The sequence below is a fragment of the Peromyscus leucopus genome, chromosome 15, assembly GCF_004664715.2.
Source record: "Peromyscus leucopus breed LL Stock chromosome 15, UCI_PerLeu_2.1, whole genome shotgun sequence".
Classification (NCBI taxonomy): Eukaryota; Metazoa; Chordata; class Mammalia; order Rodentia; family Cricetidae; genus Peromyscus; species Peromyscus leucopus.
In genome coordinates this window covers 62,072,278-62,087,652 of record NC_051076.1, presented here as the reverse complement: position 1 = coordinate 62,087,652, position 15,375 = coordinate 62,072,278, and the positions used below count along the sequence as shown (strand labels likewise).

Here is a 15,375-nt window from a genome sequence, read left to right as displayed (position 1 = left end):
TTTTTTTTAGGAAGACAGGGTCGGTGAACTGTGGACGATGTCAGCACAGTCTGACTGTTTACAGAACACTGCTTTTAACATACAGCTCACCAGGAACGGCACTGATGTTGCTGGTTCCAGAATGAGTAAGAATTTTGCTTAAGAAAAGTCCACCACATGTATTAAGTTCAAGTTTCATCAATTGTAAAAGACAAAAAAAAAAAAAATGGGAATGTGCCTTGGTTAGTGACTTCACCATGCTACAGTGTCCCCTCAGCCATGAGTATCCAGGCAGCACAAGGTTGAGTCTGTGGGTTACTTTTTAAAAGGAAATGGGAGGTTTTGAGAGAATGGAAGATGACCTAGGAGAGTTAAGGGAAGGAAAATATAATCAAAATGTACTGTATGAACATGTAAAATTCTCAAAAAATGAATACAATTTTTATTCTTTAAAAAAGAAACGGATTTGAGCCCAGGCTTCCTTACCCTTTGGCCACGTGGCCGTGGAGCAGTCATTTGGTCTCTCTGCAAGTCCTTTATTTTTTTCTCAACTGCTGAAGTTGTTTAACTATGGGAATGGAACAATGTGTGTGGGAATTGCTGAATAGCAGATTCTAACTTACATGTGAATTGTAAATATCCACAGGATGATCTCTGCGACTGCTTACATATTACCCACAATTCCCTTTTCTTTCTTTCTCCTCCAGCCGAGCAAGATGCCCAAGGGAAAGAAAGCCAAAGGGAAGAAGGTGGCCCCGGCCCCCGCCGTCGTGAAGAAACAGGAGGCCAAAAAGGTGGTGAATCCTTTGTTTGAGAAAAGGCCTAAAAACTTCGGCATTGGGCAGGGCATCCAGCCCCAAAAGAGATCTCACACGCTTCGTCAAATGGCCCTGCTACATTAGGCTGCAGCGGCAGAGAGCCATCCTCTATAAGCGGCCCAAAGTACCTCCTGCCATTAACCAGTTCACACAGGCCCTGGACTGGCAAACAGCTACCCAGCTGCTTAAGCTTGCTCACAAGTGCAGGCCAGAGACAAAGCAGGAGAAGAAGCAAAGGCTGCTGGCCCGAGCTGAGAAGAAAGCTGCTGGCAAAGGGGAATGTCCCGACTAAGAGACCACCTGTCCTTCGAGCAGGGTCAGTACAGTCACCACCTTGGTGGAGAGCAAGAAGGCTCAGATGGTGGTGATTGCCCACGATGTAGACCCCACTGAGCTGGTGGCCTTCCTGCCTGCCCTGTGCCGAAAGATGGGGGTCCCCTACTGCATCATCAAGGGAAAGGCCAGGCTGGGGCGGCTGGTCCACAGGAAGACATGCACCACTGTTGCCTTCACACAGGTTAACTCGGAGGACAAGGGTGCTCTGGCTAAGCTGGTGGAAGCTGTTAGGACCAATTACAGCTACAGATATGATGAGATCTGCCACCACTGGGGAGGCAACGTCCTAGGTCCTAAATCTGTGGCTCGCATTGCCAGGCTGGAAAAGGCAAAGGCCAAAGAACTCCCCACTAAATTGGCTTAAATGTACACTGCTAAGTTTTCTGTACATAAATATAATTACAAACTTATCTTCCATCTAAAAAATAAATAAATAAATAAATAAATAAATAAATACCCACAGGTAACCTTAACTATTACTGAATAAAACTCAGCATACGTTTGGTGATTCCAAAAACAGTTGAAAATACAGAAATTGTATGTTATCCTCCAAAACACGTGGGCTGACACAGAAGCACTGGACAAAAGGCTACGCAAATCAGTCTTTCGTTTGTTTATTCTTGGACAGTTTCACACACATATGTAACCAATTGTGGTTATTTTCTCCCCTCCTCCCGTCTCATCCCCCTCCCTCTCCCACTGAATCTCCTCTTCCTGACACATCCCCTTCCTACTTTCTAGTCTGTGTGCGTGCATGGTGTGTGCGTGTGTGCGTGTGTGCGTGCGTGTGTGTGTATGTGTGTGTGTGTGTGTGTGTGTGACTGAGTTGCTCTCATGATTTAGTGGAGTTATCTACTAGAGCATGGGCACCTTACCAGTGACTATACCACTGAAGAAAACACCACCTCCTATGCCAGCAACAAATAACGGCCTCATGAGCCACTCCCATCCACGGTGAAACACAGAAGGGCCCAATTTCCTGCAGACACAAGTGTAAAACTGAAAAGAACGTGAGCCCCCACTCTCAATTATTGGGATCTAGCCTTTATCAATCACCATTTGACCTTATAGCCACATGTGACCTTGTTTCTGGTTTCCTCCATCACAAACGTTGACACAGATGGGCTCTAGGCAGAGCCTACCCAAAGCTCATCCACTCTGGTGAATGAATGGACTTCCTTTCTAGCTCTAGATTCTTCGTCCACTTTGGTCACTCCAGGTCTCCCATTTGAGAACAGCAACCCTAAGACACCACTAGGACACTAAAAACCTTGCATCTGTCTACCTCGAATTAAGGAGAAAATTCATGAGTCTGAACATCTACCTGACGGTTGTCCATAACTGTCAACTTGAGATAAGCTAGAACCATCTAGAAAGAGAGTCACAACAACAGGCGCTCTGCCTTGGGTTGGCCTGTAATCTATGAGTATGCTGTGGTGGGTTGTCTTAATTATGTTAATTAGTGTGGAATTATTGAGAGCAGAGTGGACGGCGTCATTCCCTAGGCAGGTGGTCCTGAACACTTCAAGAGTAGAGAAACAAAGCTATGTACGAGCTAAGTGAGCATGTGCACAGTGCATTCATTTCTCTTTCCTCTTGACTAAGGATGTCAACCCCCACCATGGTGACTGTCCTGCAGTGACGGACTGTAACCTGGAAGGGTGGGCTAAAACAAACCCTATCTACCTCAAGTTGCTTACTGTCAGGGTATTTTTCTCCCCAGCAACACCAGTGAAAGCAAAACAACCTATATCCTGCCAACAGGTCTTTATAGTCCCCCCAAAACCCCTAAGTGAATTCTGATGAGCCTGCTTTTATCTTAACTCTCACTCCACCCTGCCTGATCCCCCTGCCCCCCACCCCGCCCCTACCCTCCCCCCCCACATCCCCCCCTCCCAACTCTGGGCCTGTCTTACTTTCAACAGAAGATCTTCACAGAAAATACTTTGGTAAGGGTTCCCTTTCTCTCCTGATTTTCATAGAAAATTCATCACCTTTAATACTCAAGATAGTCTCTTACACATAATAAGTTCTAAATGTATGTGTATTTGGCAAGGGGTATAATAGTCAAAAACCAGAGGCCAGACAGTGTTTCAAATCCAGATGTTTGATACTAGTTCTACCACAATAGAAGAAAGTATTTGTCAACTGATACTGCTTGGGAACCTGCCTTCCATACTTCTACCCAGTCACGTGGCAGCCCACTCTTTGCATCACTGACATGGTAGCTAAGACTAGCCTGTATAAAGGTAGCTATGACATGGAGAGACAGCTGGGGACACCAACGTCCCCCTTTCTCAAATGCATACTTTCCTAATTTTTAATTCCCCCCAAACAATGAGCATGTATGTTCTGAGTGCTTACTACATAGAATACCCAGGCCCTAGATGTTGAAGACATAGGCATGTATAAGAAGGACTAGCTATGGGTACATGGCTCTCCTCGTAAAGCGCTGGCCATGCAAGCATGAAGACCTGAGGTGAATCCCCCAGAACCCACATAAAAACCATCAGCAATACTGTGCCTGTAATTCTTGTGCTAGGGAGGAAGAGGGGGGATGTCTGGGGCTCACTGGACAGCCAGTCTTTTCTGGGTCTGTGAGTTCCAGATTCAGCGAGAGACTCTGTCTCCAAAAATAAGGTGGGAAGTGATAGAGGAAGACACTGGACATTGCAACTCTGACCTCTCTACAAAAACATACATATAAATACACACACATACACACACACACACACACACACACACACACACACACACACAGGCACACAGGTCCTTGCCTCCATGGAACTTAACCTTCTAGTAGAATATATAATGAGTAAGCAAACAAAGAAATAATTCCAAACTGTGAAAGGTGATGCTATTAGTAATTAGGTGTCTGGGATACAACCTTGAGTCATATAGACCAACACAGAACCCTTTTATACAGGACGGCTAGAGTGAGAAGCAGCTATGCAAAAGGATGTAGACCATCCATCATTCCAGGCAGAGGGACCCTGAGAAGTGGCTAAAAAAGAGCTGTGTGCCTGGAGAAAGAGTCAGTTCTTGAGAACCAGATAGCTAGAAAGGGAGTGCCTACCAAAAGTGTCACAGCCACCAACTACAAACTCTCATGCTAAATACAAAGTGTACACCGGCTTTCAGTTTCCACTTCTTACTAGTTAATAACATTCAACAAATTCTTTAATATATTTAATTCTCAGTGGTTGATCTCTAAACGACCACTAGTAAAAAAAAAAATCTCTATTAGTAGACAACTAACTTGAATCTTTTTTCCAGTGATGGACACACAGTAGGTGGTCGGGATTAAATATCAGAATATTGATCATCCCTCTCATATGAATAATAAAATCAGGAAAGACTCTAGGTGATGGATTTTATGTTTCAGCATGGCTTAAGAAAAATGTCCCCAGGGAGAATAAGACTCTTTTAAAATTCCTCAGTCTAGTTTGCCTACCTGCTTGGCTTGCTTAATTCTTTCACATACTTTAAGCTGTCAATCATGTAACACAATGGTAGAAATGACATCCAAATCACTTGGCAACGATATTACACAAGCACAGAACAATGCTAACATTTCAGAACAATAAAGATCAACCCACAATGAGCAATATGGTGACACCGGAAGTCCTGGCCGATTACCTGCCTCAGTGGAAGCACATCCCCACACCATGTGAACATTTATTAGTTGGGACTGGGGACACATCTATTTAAGTAAAGTGCCTGCCATGTGAGCATGAAGACCCTAGTCTGGATCAGCAACCATGTAAAACCCAGGAGTTGCAGACATACCTGTGATCCCAGAGCTGGAGAAACAGAGACAAGAGCATCCCTAGAGCTCACTGGCCAGCCAATCTAGTGAAATTGATGAGCTACAAGTTCAGTGAGAGATTCTGTCTCAAAACATTAAGTGAAGAATGACAGATGAGATCTCCTGGCATTGACCTCTGGCCTCCACACACATAGACATGCATGTGCATGTACCTGCACACATGTGCACATAAACAAACACAAACATACACCACACACACACACATACACACACACATACACACACACTGTTCGCTAAACCTGAGAAAATGATTGTGGGAAAGCGCAGGGTAAAGTCATCCCAACAGGTCAAAGCCAGACCACTTAAAAAGATAAAAAATAATAGCCAGGGATGGTGGTGTGCATCTATAATGGGAGCACTTGGGAAATAAGAGACAGGAAGATAGGTAGGGAAGACATGATATGGAGGAAAGAGAGAGAAGTAGGAAGGATAGAAGGAAGAGAGAGGAGTAGGGGAGGGAAGAAAGGAGGAGAGGGAGGAGAAAGGAACAAAGAAAAATGTGGGGAGGGAGGAGACAGGAACGTATGTCCAAATTTCTAGGATGCCTAAGGTCTAAGAAGAGACTTACATACTGACCAGGCAAATGCAATGTAAAATGTAAAAGTGCAGTATGAGGAAGTGATTTTTGCTAGGAGGACGAGCTCTGGCTGGAGCCAACCTTGGATAACTGGCCTTTATGGACACTCTGGTCTGGCCAGTGGTTGTCTAGACACACACACAACTGCATCTCTACAGTGTACACACTGAGACAACAGCACAGGAGCAGTCTTCCAACTCCCTCTCGTCCCCAGGCAGTCTTTTAAAGACGCCCCACACTCCCTCCGCTGACTCTTCTTCATGTACTGCTGGAAGAAATACTTTAAAACTCTTTATACAAAATGTCTGTGCACTGCACGCGAATTCTTCAGAAGAAAATCAGAATAGAAATAAAACAGGTATATGAGAAAATCTTAAGAATAAGTAAATAACCAATAGCAAGTCAATAAAAATAAATAAAGACAGCATGCCTATAACCTCAGTGGAACGGAAGAATACTGAAATGTGACTGGGGGAAAATTGTCTGCAGTGTGTCATCTGCTAATGTTAATGAGTTAGTTAAATTAGAAAAATCCCAACTGCCCAAAGCAAAAAGCATTCAACCACGTAGGATGCTGGAGCGGGGTACAGACCACGCTATCAAATGCATTCTGTTCAGCTGATTTCCTGTTGTTGTTGTTGTTGTGTTTTGTTGTTGCTTTGAGCTGGCTACGGAGAGCGACACTTAAAAAGCCATCCAATTTCAAGAGAATATTTTCCATCTGGGGCCAGTTGGGGAAAGCGCAGGCTAAACACGGCAAAGCCAGTCGAGACACAGCACAACTCATTAGGGAAGCAGTTTATGAGGAGGAATGCTTTCTGAAAATCCAGCAAAGATGTGACTGCCACGTCCCCGCACACTGCAGCAGCCATTATTTTTCATTAAATGTCTTTGAACACAAGTGAAAACCCAAAAAGACTGAGGAAATGGACAGAGTCAAATAAATTGGAAGTCGATCCATTTTTGCAGAGGTTTTAGCGGGTAGTTAAAATCTTGCCAATTACCCAGAGTGTCTCTTTGCACTCGAAGAGGTTATTTATTCTATTTTATTTTAGAGTAAGCTCCCTCCACGCACTCCTCAACCCCACATAACCCTGAAGTGAATAAAAGCACAGTAAAAGCCAAGTAAATCAAGAGTAAGCATTAAACCTTCAAAACCAATTAACATACACGAATAATACCATTTTAATAAACTATACAATGTAGACTGTGATATTAAAGACATTATGTGTAATAAACCGCCAAAATTAAATTTCGGAGGAAAAAATTACAGACGTTTTGTTTCTCTCTCTCTGTTTAGTGTTTAATTAAATTGCAAGTGTTATATGCTTGTTGAAAGAGGAAGGGAGGCTTAAATCTCTTTTCAAGAACACAAAATACTCACTGACAGGTCCACTCAATGCCACCTAGAAACAGTTAAGGCTGGTGAGCTGGCTCAGCAGGTCAACGCACTTGGCAGTCAGAACCTGGTGACCAACTTTTAGTCCTCAGAACCCACATAAAGCTGAAAGGAGAGAACCCACTGTCTCAAATGCTGTCCTCTAACCCCCATACATCTGCTGCTGCACACACACAATGCATGCAAACAGGCATCACACACACACACACACACACACACACACACACACACATGAATAAAATTTGTATTTAATAAAAATCTCAGGTTTTACACACATGCCTTCTCATGTAAATACATATAAAATATGTATTTTTTTAGATGTATAGGTCTATACACGCATATTCTCTACATGCATAGCTAGACCCACAATTCCACCTCCTTATGCTATCACTTCCCTGCTTACAAGTAATAAAAATTAAAACTTCTAATTCTTGGGGCTTTGTGTAAGTATGTGGTTTTACTTTTCTTTCTTTTTCTTTTTAAATCTACCATATAGAATGCTACTGATTCAGAGCCAAAGATTTCAGTCCTTTACTTTCTATGTTCTAAATTAGGACATTTTTATTACGTCCTCTTCATGTGTTTATGACACCATCAGCATATAACTTTTGAACACTGTGTAAACAATAGATTTGACCATATTTTTAAGTGCCTTTATTTGTGCCCAGGTGGCACGCATGTATAATTGGGGGGGGGCGCAGCTCAGAGGGCCAAGTGCAAGAACCTGTTTCTTTGCACCTTTCTGTTCAAACTTTCAGAAATAAGTTAGCAACCCTTTGGACCCTCCCTGTCCAATATTTATGTCTCATCTACCTTTCTCATCACAGTGCTTTTGACTAGAAGAGAGCTATTTGTGGGACACTGTTTTCTTACTTCAGTGGAGTTCACTGTAACATTTGCACCATTAAGACCATCTTTTTTTTTTCCTGACCTATCAATCACCAGATCCAGGAAATATCTAAATGTGCCTGGATTCCTAGTATGCTTTGTAGTTGATGTTATTTGTTCTGCATGCATGTTCAGGTGCACATGTGTGGGTGGATGCATGTGGAAACCAGAGGTCAACCTCAAGTGTTATTCCTCAGGATCCATTCTCCTTGTTCATGTTACCAACTGAGACACCTCTTCTGCCTTGGTACATGGTTTCACATGAAAATAATTTATAGGGTCAACGTATACTCTAAAAGGGGGGGGGCTATTATCTCCAATGATATGGCTACTGGTGGATTCCTCATGCCCCAGTAGATGGTTTCTCATGCATGTCCATGGCAGTGGGGGAGGGGGGTGTTCCTGGATAAACACAGTGGCTCACAAAGCAAAAAGACTTGCAAGTGGGATGGGGACTGGATGGGAGGATGGGAGGATGGGAGGATGGTGGAAGTCAGAGGAGAAAACGAGAAGGCAGAGGGAGAGATGTGGCCATGAAACTGCATGAAATGGTCAGAGAATACAGTAACAAAAAGTATAGACTTTAAATTAATTAAAAATATGACACTTTTTTTAAAAAAAAATACTTGTTTTATTTTTATTTATGAGTGTGTGTGTGTGTGTGTGTGTGTGTGTGTGTGTGTGTACACACATGTGTACAGGTACCCACAGAAGCCAGAGAAAGGCATCAGGTCCCCTAGAGCCAGAGTTACAGGTAGTTGTGGGCCACCTGACATGGGTGCTGGGAACTGAACTCAAGTCCTCTGTAAGAACAGTCAGTGCTCTTAAATTCTGAGCCATCTGTCCAGACCCAGTGACAGTCTTTTTGTATCTTTTTCAGTATCAAATGCTGTGTGTAACTGTGCACGCTGCACTTTAATCTGATTAGCTATGTGGTCAGTCTGCCTCCTGTGGCTTCACAACAAGGGACAGGTGACTGACACCTGCTCCGACCTACCATGTAGCATTATAACATGGATGTTTAAGATCTTTTACAGTCTAGTGAGGTCACCATCTGCTGGCCTGTCTCCGACCTTAAAGGTTGTACTGCGCGTGACAGTAGATGTCTGGTAGGGTTGGCAGGTACAATACACATGACTGTTGCTTCCAGGAGCAAAGAGTAAGTGGAGCCAACATCCTGGGATGTGCAACCATCCCACACAGTCAGCCACCACTTACCCAAGCCTGATCATCATTGTGCCAGGGTAGAGACCCATTTCTCCAAAGCCTTCCTTTTTTCCCCCTTTTTAAAAAAAAGGCACAAATCTAAATACTGATGGAAAATCTCCCAACTTTAAAAATCATATTTCCTTAAGTTTCATGAGCTAGAGAAATGGCCTGGTAAAGAAAAGTGCTTCCACATAAGCATGAAAACATGAGTTCGGATGCCCAGGGCCCATATAAAGCCAGGTGCACTAGTGTGTGCCCTAATCCCAGTGCTCTTACAGTGAGGTGGGAAGATGAGACAGAAGAGGCCGGAAGTTTATCGTTCAGTCTGGTGAACATGGTGGCAAAGAACAACATACCTGGCATCACACAAGGTGGGTGGCAAGGATTGAAACTCAAGGCTGTCCTCTGACACATGTGCACCATGGCATGTGTGTGCCTACACACACACACACACACACACACACACACACACACACGATTTCAAAAGTTAAGTTTCACAAGCCAAATGAATTCCCCTCGGAGAAGTGCATAGCCCAGGGCCTACTCATTCCCAATCTTTAATTACATGGCTCTGAAAATTTGGTAATTATTTTTGCAAAGTTTGAATTAATGAAAAACTCCATGTAGTGAAGATTGAAATATTAAATCCTAACACAGAGAACTAAGTCCAGCAACTGGGTTTAAAAGGAAAATTAAATTCCCCGTCACCTGTCTGTGCAAATGGAAGAAATACAAACTTTTTTTTCTTCAAAGATAATTTATTCTCCTTTTATGTGAACCTACAATGTGGAAGCAATTATTCTAAGTTAGGAAAATATGCTCTGAAAGAATTAAGCACTTTCCCCCTTAGTTTAAAATTAAAATATTACCAGGGTTACTTAATATGTTTTAGATATTCATGTTTGCTGCTACAAGAGAGAAACTAAAGAGTTTCTCCCTCAAGAATGACTTTATGCATCTCCTTTAACAGATGTTGGGATGCACGGGCATGTGTCTATTGTTTGGGGTTATCTATGCTTTCTTCCTTGTTGGTTTTGGCATTTTGATCTCATCTACACAAAAAATTAAACCAACCCACATGGGGCTGTTTTGATGGATCGCACTAATTAAGTTAGGAGTTATTACCATGCCTACGCCATAATTTTGCTCTATAAATGGATTCAGGGGGATTTACCAACTATTGATGATAGAATTCCAGTGGAAGGTAGGTTTTGGGGTTTTTTCAACTAATGACTCTCCTATCTTCTGACAAATTAATTTCTCCAGTCTCTAGTCCCCTCATCTTCCAGATAAAGACAAATCAAGTGAATACTTGCTAAGGTCCCTTTTGGATCTAAAATATTTGAATCTATGAGACAACTTAAGTAGAATGTAATGCTTTGAAATCCACTGCCATCTCTCAATTTACAGCTTTATTGAGGTGTAAGTCAAACACCATATCGACCCATAAATATGGTGTTTTGTGTGACCATCATCAAAATCCAATTTTAGCACATTTTCAACACTCCGAAAGAGGAGCCTGCAGAAACAGGAGCTCTTGCCCACCCCTGCCAACCTATCCATTCATAGGCAGCCACTACTCTACATCCTGTCTCCATGAATTCGTTTTATTCCACACAGTTCATAAATGGTTTCGAGACAGACCTTCTTCTCTAAGCATAATTGCTTTTTAAAAAGTCACCATTGCTGTAAAACCTATAAATACTCCATGCTCACAGCAGAACAATTTCCCATCACACCGATATACCGCCTTTGTTTATTTATTGGTTATTGAACACTCAAGTTGATTCCACATTTTTCTACGAATAATCATATACTTATTTTATGGAAACATGTTTTCATTTCTCTTGTACATACACTTAGGAGAATTTCTGGATAAAACGGAAAAATCTATGATCAGCACTTCAGTAACTATTTTCAGGGGCCCAGAGTTTAGTTCCCATCATCCTCGCACCAGCTGTGCCTGAGAAATCCAGCTCCTCTCCATCTTCGCCAGCATTTATTGTTGTCCACGTTCATTTTAGCCACAGATAGTCTACTGGACATACTGACAGTCTCATTATTGCTCTGACTTCAGTTTCCCTAATGGCTGATGACAATATGGGTCTCTTTTTCCATTCAGATTAGCTACTTGTGTATCTTCCTTGGGGGACATACACATTCAGACTTTTGCCCCACATTTTAGTTCAGAGGTTTGTCTTTTGCTTTAATTTTTTATTTTCTTACTGATTTGTCCATGTGTGGTCAAGTGCAAGTGAATACAGGTGTCCAGAGTCCAGAAAAGGGTGTTAGGTCCCCTAGAGCTGGAGTTAGAGACAGCTGTCAGCACCTGATGTGGGTGCGAGGAACCACCGGTCCCGATCCACCGGTCCTGATCCACCGGTCCTGAACTACCGGTCCTGATCCACCGGTCCTGAACCACCGGTCCTGATCCACCGGTCCTGGACCACCGGTCCTGATCCACCGGTCCTGAAACACCGGTCCTGATCCACCGGTCCTGAACACACCGGTCCTGAACCACCGGTCCTGATCCACCGGTCCTGAACCACCGGTCCTGAACCACCGGTCCTGATCCACCGGTCCTGAACCACCGGTCCTCTGCCAGGGCAGCAAACACTTCAGTCACTGAGCCCTCTCCAACCTGTTATTTCATTGTTAAGAGTGTGAGAGGTTTTTATATATCCTGAGCAGAAGTCCTGCATCTCATAACTACGTGCAAGTATTTTCTCCCATTCTGTAGGTTACCTTTTTACACTTTTTTAAAGATGATTTTTAGAAAAAAAAATGTGTGTGTGTGTGTGTGTGTGTGTGTGTGTAACTATGGATACCTGCAAAGGCCAAAAGAAGCTGGAGTCACAGTTGCTTGGGAGCCACACTGTGTGAGGATGATGGGAACTAAACTCTGGGCCCCTGAAAAAAACAGCAAGTGCTCTTAGCTGCTGAGCAATCTCCTCAGCTCCTCCTCTTTTCTGACAGTGTCCTTGATACACAACAGTTTTTAAAATATTATTGAATTACAAGTTATCAATTGTTTCTCTTATTCTCTTGATATCAAATCCAGGAAAGCTCTTCTTAATCCAAGAAAACGAAAAGCTCATCAGATGGTGAATTTTGTCCGAGTCTTAGGCTCTTACATTTAGTTCTGTGATTCCTTTGAGGCTCACTGTTGCATGGTGTGGTAGGAATTGGTCCGTTCTTTTACACTTGAGTATCCAGAATTGTCTTACCACTATTTCTGAAAAGACTACCTTTCCCTCACAGAAATGTCTTGGCACCTGGTTTAAAAAAGAAATCCACTAACCACAGACAAGAGGGTTTATCTACACATTCTGAATCCACACTCCTTGAATGCATACATCAGCACACTACCGTCTTGATAACTTTAGGGTCATGGTTTAATCTGAAATCAGGACTGTGAGTCTTCTAACTTCCTTTTCCAGATGCTTTTGTCTGTTTTAACTACGGCACATTTCCGTACGAAAATTAGCATCATCTTGTAAATTCCTGTGAGCAAGCTGGCTGGGGTGTGGACGGGACCTGGGCTAAGTAAGTCTCCATCACTCCAAGAGGTATATCCATCTTCCCGGCAAGAGTCTTCCAGGTGATGAAACCAGATGCTTTTATTCATTGGGTCTTCTTTAATTTCTTTCTCTCATACTAGATAGGTTTTGCAGTCCCCACAACTTTGCTGTGAAAATCTTGCATTTTATTTGTTTCTGGGTTGTTTTTTGTTGTTGTTGTTGTTGTTGTTGTTTACTGTTGTTGCATTCACCAATAAAATCACAGTTCGTGTTGTCTTCCCTTGGAGTTCTGTTAAGTTTTGAGATGAACAGCTAGTCCATACTTTTCTGCCTTCTTTTTAAAAATGTCTTCCCATTTAACTATTTTGAATGTTGTTTTCAATGATGTAATAACGTATTGTCATTATAGTGACATGTGTTCCAGCGTTAGCTCATTATATTTGGTGTGTGTGTGTGTGTGTGTGCATGCATGCACATGTGTGTATGTATGGGATGTGCACATGTGGAGTATGCACATGTGGGGAGGCTCATACATGCTTGCTCAGAGGCCAAAGGAAGGTTTTGAATGCTCTGCTCCATCATGCTCCTCCCTTTATCCCTTTGAGATAGAGTCTCTCGCAGCACCTGGAGCTAAGCTGGTTGCCCTAGCAATCCTCCTGCCTCCACGCCTCTATGGCACTGGGGTTAGTAGCTACCCCAGCTTTTAAGTCAGTCCTGGGGATTCGAACTCAGATCCCCACACCCATGCAACAAGCAGTTTTACTCAAGGAGCCCTCTCCCCAGCCCTCCGGTTTTATTTCTAAAATGTATTTTTATTAAACCATAAAGAAATTCATAAGAACCATATATGATATATTTGAATTAAAATTAAGATGGATGCTCAGCTTACTCAAGTAATGTGGAAATAAACTGCAACAAGTTACCATCATCTTTCATTTGGCATTCATTGAGCGCTTACTGAATGCACAATCTAATATTGTGGCAGCCCACATTCAACTCATCAACCAGCAAATTGCATTTAACTCCCATAACATCATAAAATCTACTTGCCAAGAAACCGAAGCATAAAGGAATGCCCTCATCATCTCAGGCTTGTCACTGTGACTAAATAGCTTCATTCATCCCATTAAAGGTATTTCCCTTCTTTAGAATGAGAATTTCAGTTCAACTTTGGAGGACTCCGAGCCAGTTGCTCCGCTGACTTTTAAATTGTGCTAATTATGCTAACGTTGCTGAACATAGAAAATGGACTTTGGAAAAAATAATAATAACAATTCTGACTCAATGATGTTGTCACCCTGTGTCTTTTCCTGACAAAAAGAACCTGAAGTCTCACTGGAAGAGTCACATTATATTATTAGGTCTTAAAACTCTGGGACTCAAAGGAAGTCGGATAGTTAACACTCAGGAAAAATAAGTGCTTATCATACAACCTGTTTACATATGACGGGAAGGATTGGTAGAGACTGAAACTCTGCAACCTTAACATTAGGACCTCCCCTTAGGGCCAGTGACACGGCTCAGCAGTTAAAAATGTTTTCCTCCAAGCTAATGAATGTGGATCCCCAAGACCTACGCAGTAGAAGGAGAGAACCAATTCCTAGGTGTGTGTCATGGGATGCATGCTCCCCACCCCATACATACACATACAGTAAATTAATGAATAAATAAATGGAATACAATTTTTAAAACACCTCCCATTAAATCCCAGGTGAGTAAAATAAATACCTGTCATCATTCTCTAGAACATGCGAAGAAGAAAAGCATCTCTTTACACTGGTATGGCATTCAGAGAGGACCTGCGGAGTCCTGAGTCTCCAGAGACAACCAGGTGGGGCCTGATATCTGGCGCGTATCCGCTTCCAGAGCTTTCCACCAGGGTCTGGAAACACGGACCCAACCACTCACCGCAGGACAGCAAATGAGTCCCTTCGTCTTTTCAAAACACAGTCGTGTGGCCAGAGAGTAGGCAGTGCTCAGAGGAGGCACCCAGGACAGACTCAGGAACAAGCAAGAGCTGCTCCAAGACTGGACCAGCCTCCCCACGGGCTTCACGTATGGAGCATGCGCAGGGGCAGCCCATGCCCCGCCAACATCCGGGAGAGGTGGGCCCTTACAAGCAAGGCCACTCTGCAGCTGCAAACTTTCTCAGCCTCCAGCTCTTGCTAGCTCTCTACCCAGCTTCTGACTTCAGCATGTACAGTCTTACTAATAAGCCATTTAAACAAACCATCCCTGTCTCAACCGCTGTCCGTTTCTCTCGTCCTGCCCTTCATTCTCAAAGAAAAGAACCTAGAAATCCCCGCAGGTCTCTGGACTCCAATGTCGCCCAGACAGAGGGATGGATTTTCCCTGGAGTTACAGAGAAGTTGCACCATTTGGCCGAAGGGAAGGCGGTGTCAGATAAAAGCCAAGCCAAGTCATTTGATACCTCACTTCCTCTAAGATGCACTCCGATTTAGACAGGTGGATGCGCCAAACCATTAACACAAGCTGGCTCGGGGTAGTCTATCTAGCAAGCCTCGTGGATGCTTCCACCGCCCTCTGCCTGGGAAGGAGTATACGCAGAGTAAGGGTGAAAATCTATTCAAAATGAAATGAGGGGAAAAAACGCTTTTGAGACAGGGTCTCGTGTAGTCCATGCTGGCCTTGACTGGCTATGCAGATGACTTTGAACTCCCAATCCTCCTGCCTGCGTTTTCCAAAGTGCTGGGGTTCCAGGCCTGGGCCACCACAACCAGTTCATGCAGCCCACGCTGAATCTAGGGCTTTGTGAATGATAGGTAAGCATTCTACCAACATCTCCAACCAAAATGGAA

The 15,375-nt window shown here is 43.2% G+C and overlaps 1 protein-coding gene and 1 pseudogene across 1 annotated transcript in view; one reads left to right on the top strand and one right to left on the bottom strand.

Moving 5' to 3' along the window:
* Positions 1-15,375, bottom strand: part of Nckap5 (NCK associated protein 5) — an 841,775-nt gene that overhangs the window by 796,224 nt on the left and 30,176 nt on the right.
* On the top strand, positions 650-1,550 carry LOC114696948 (annotated as a pseudogene).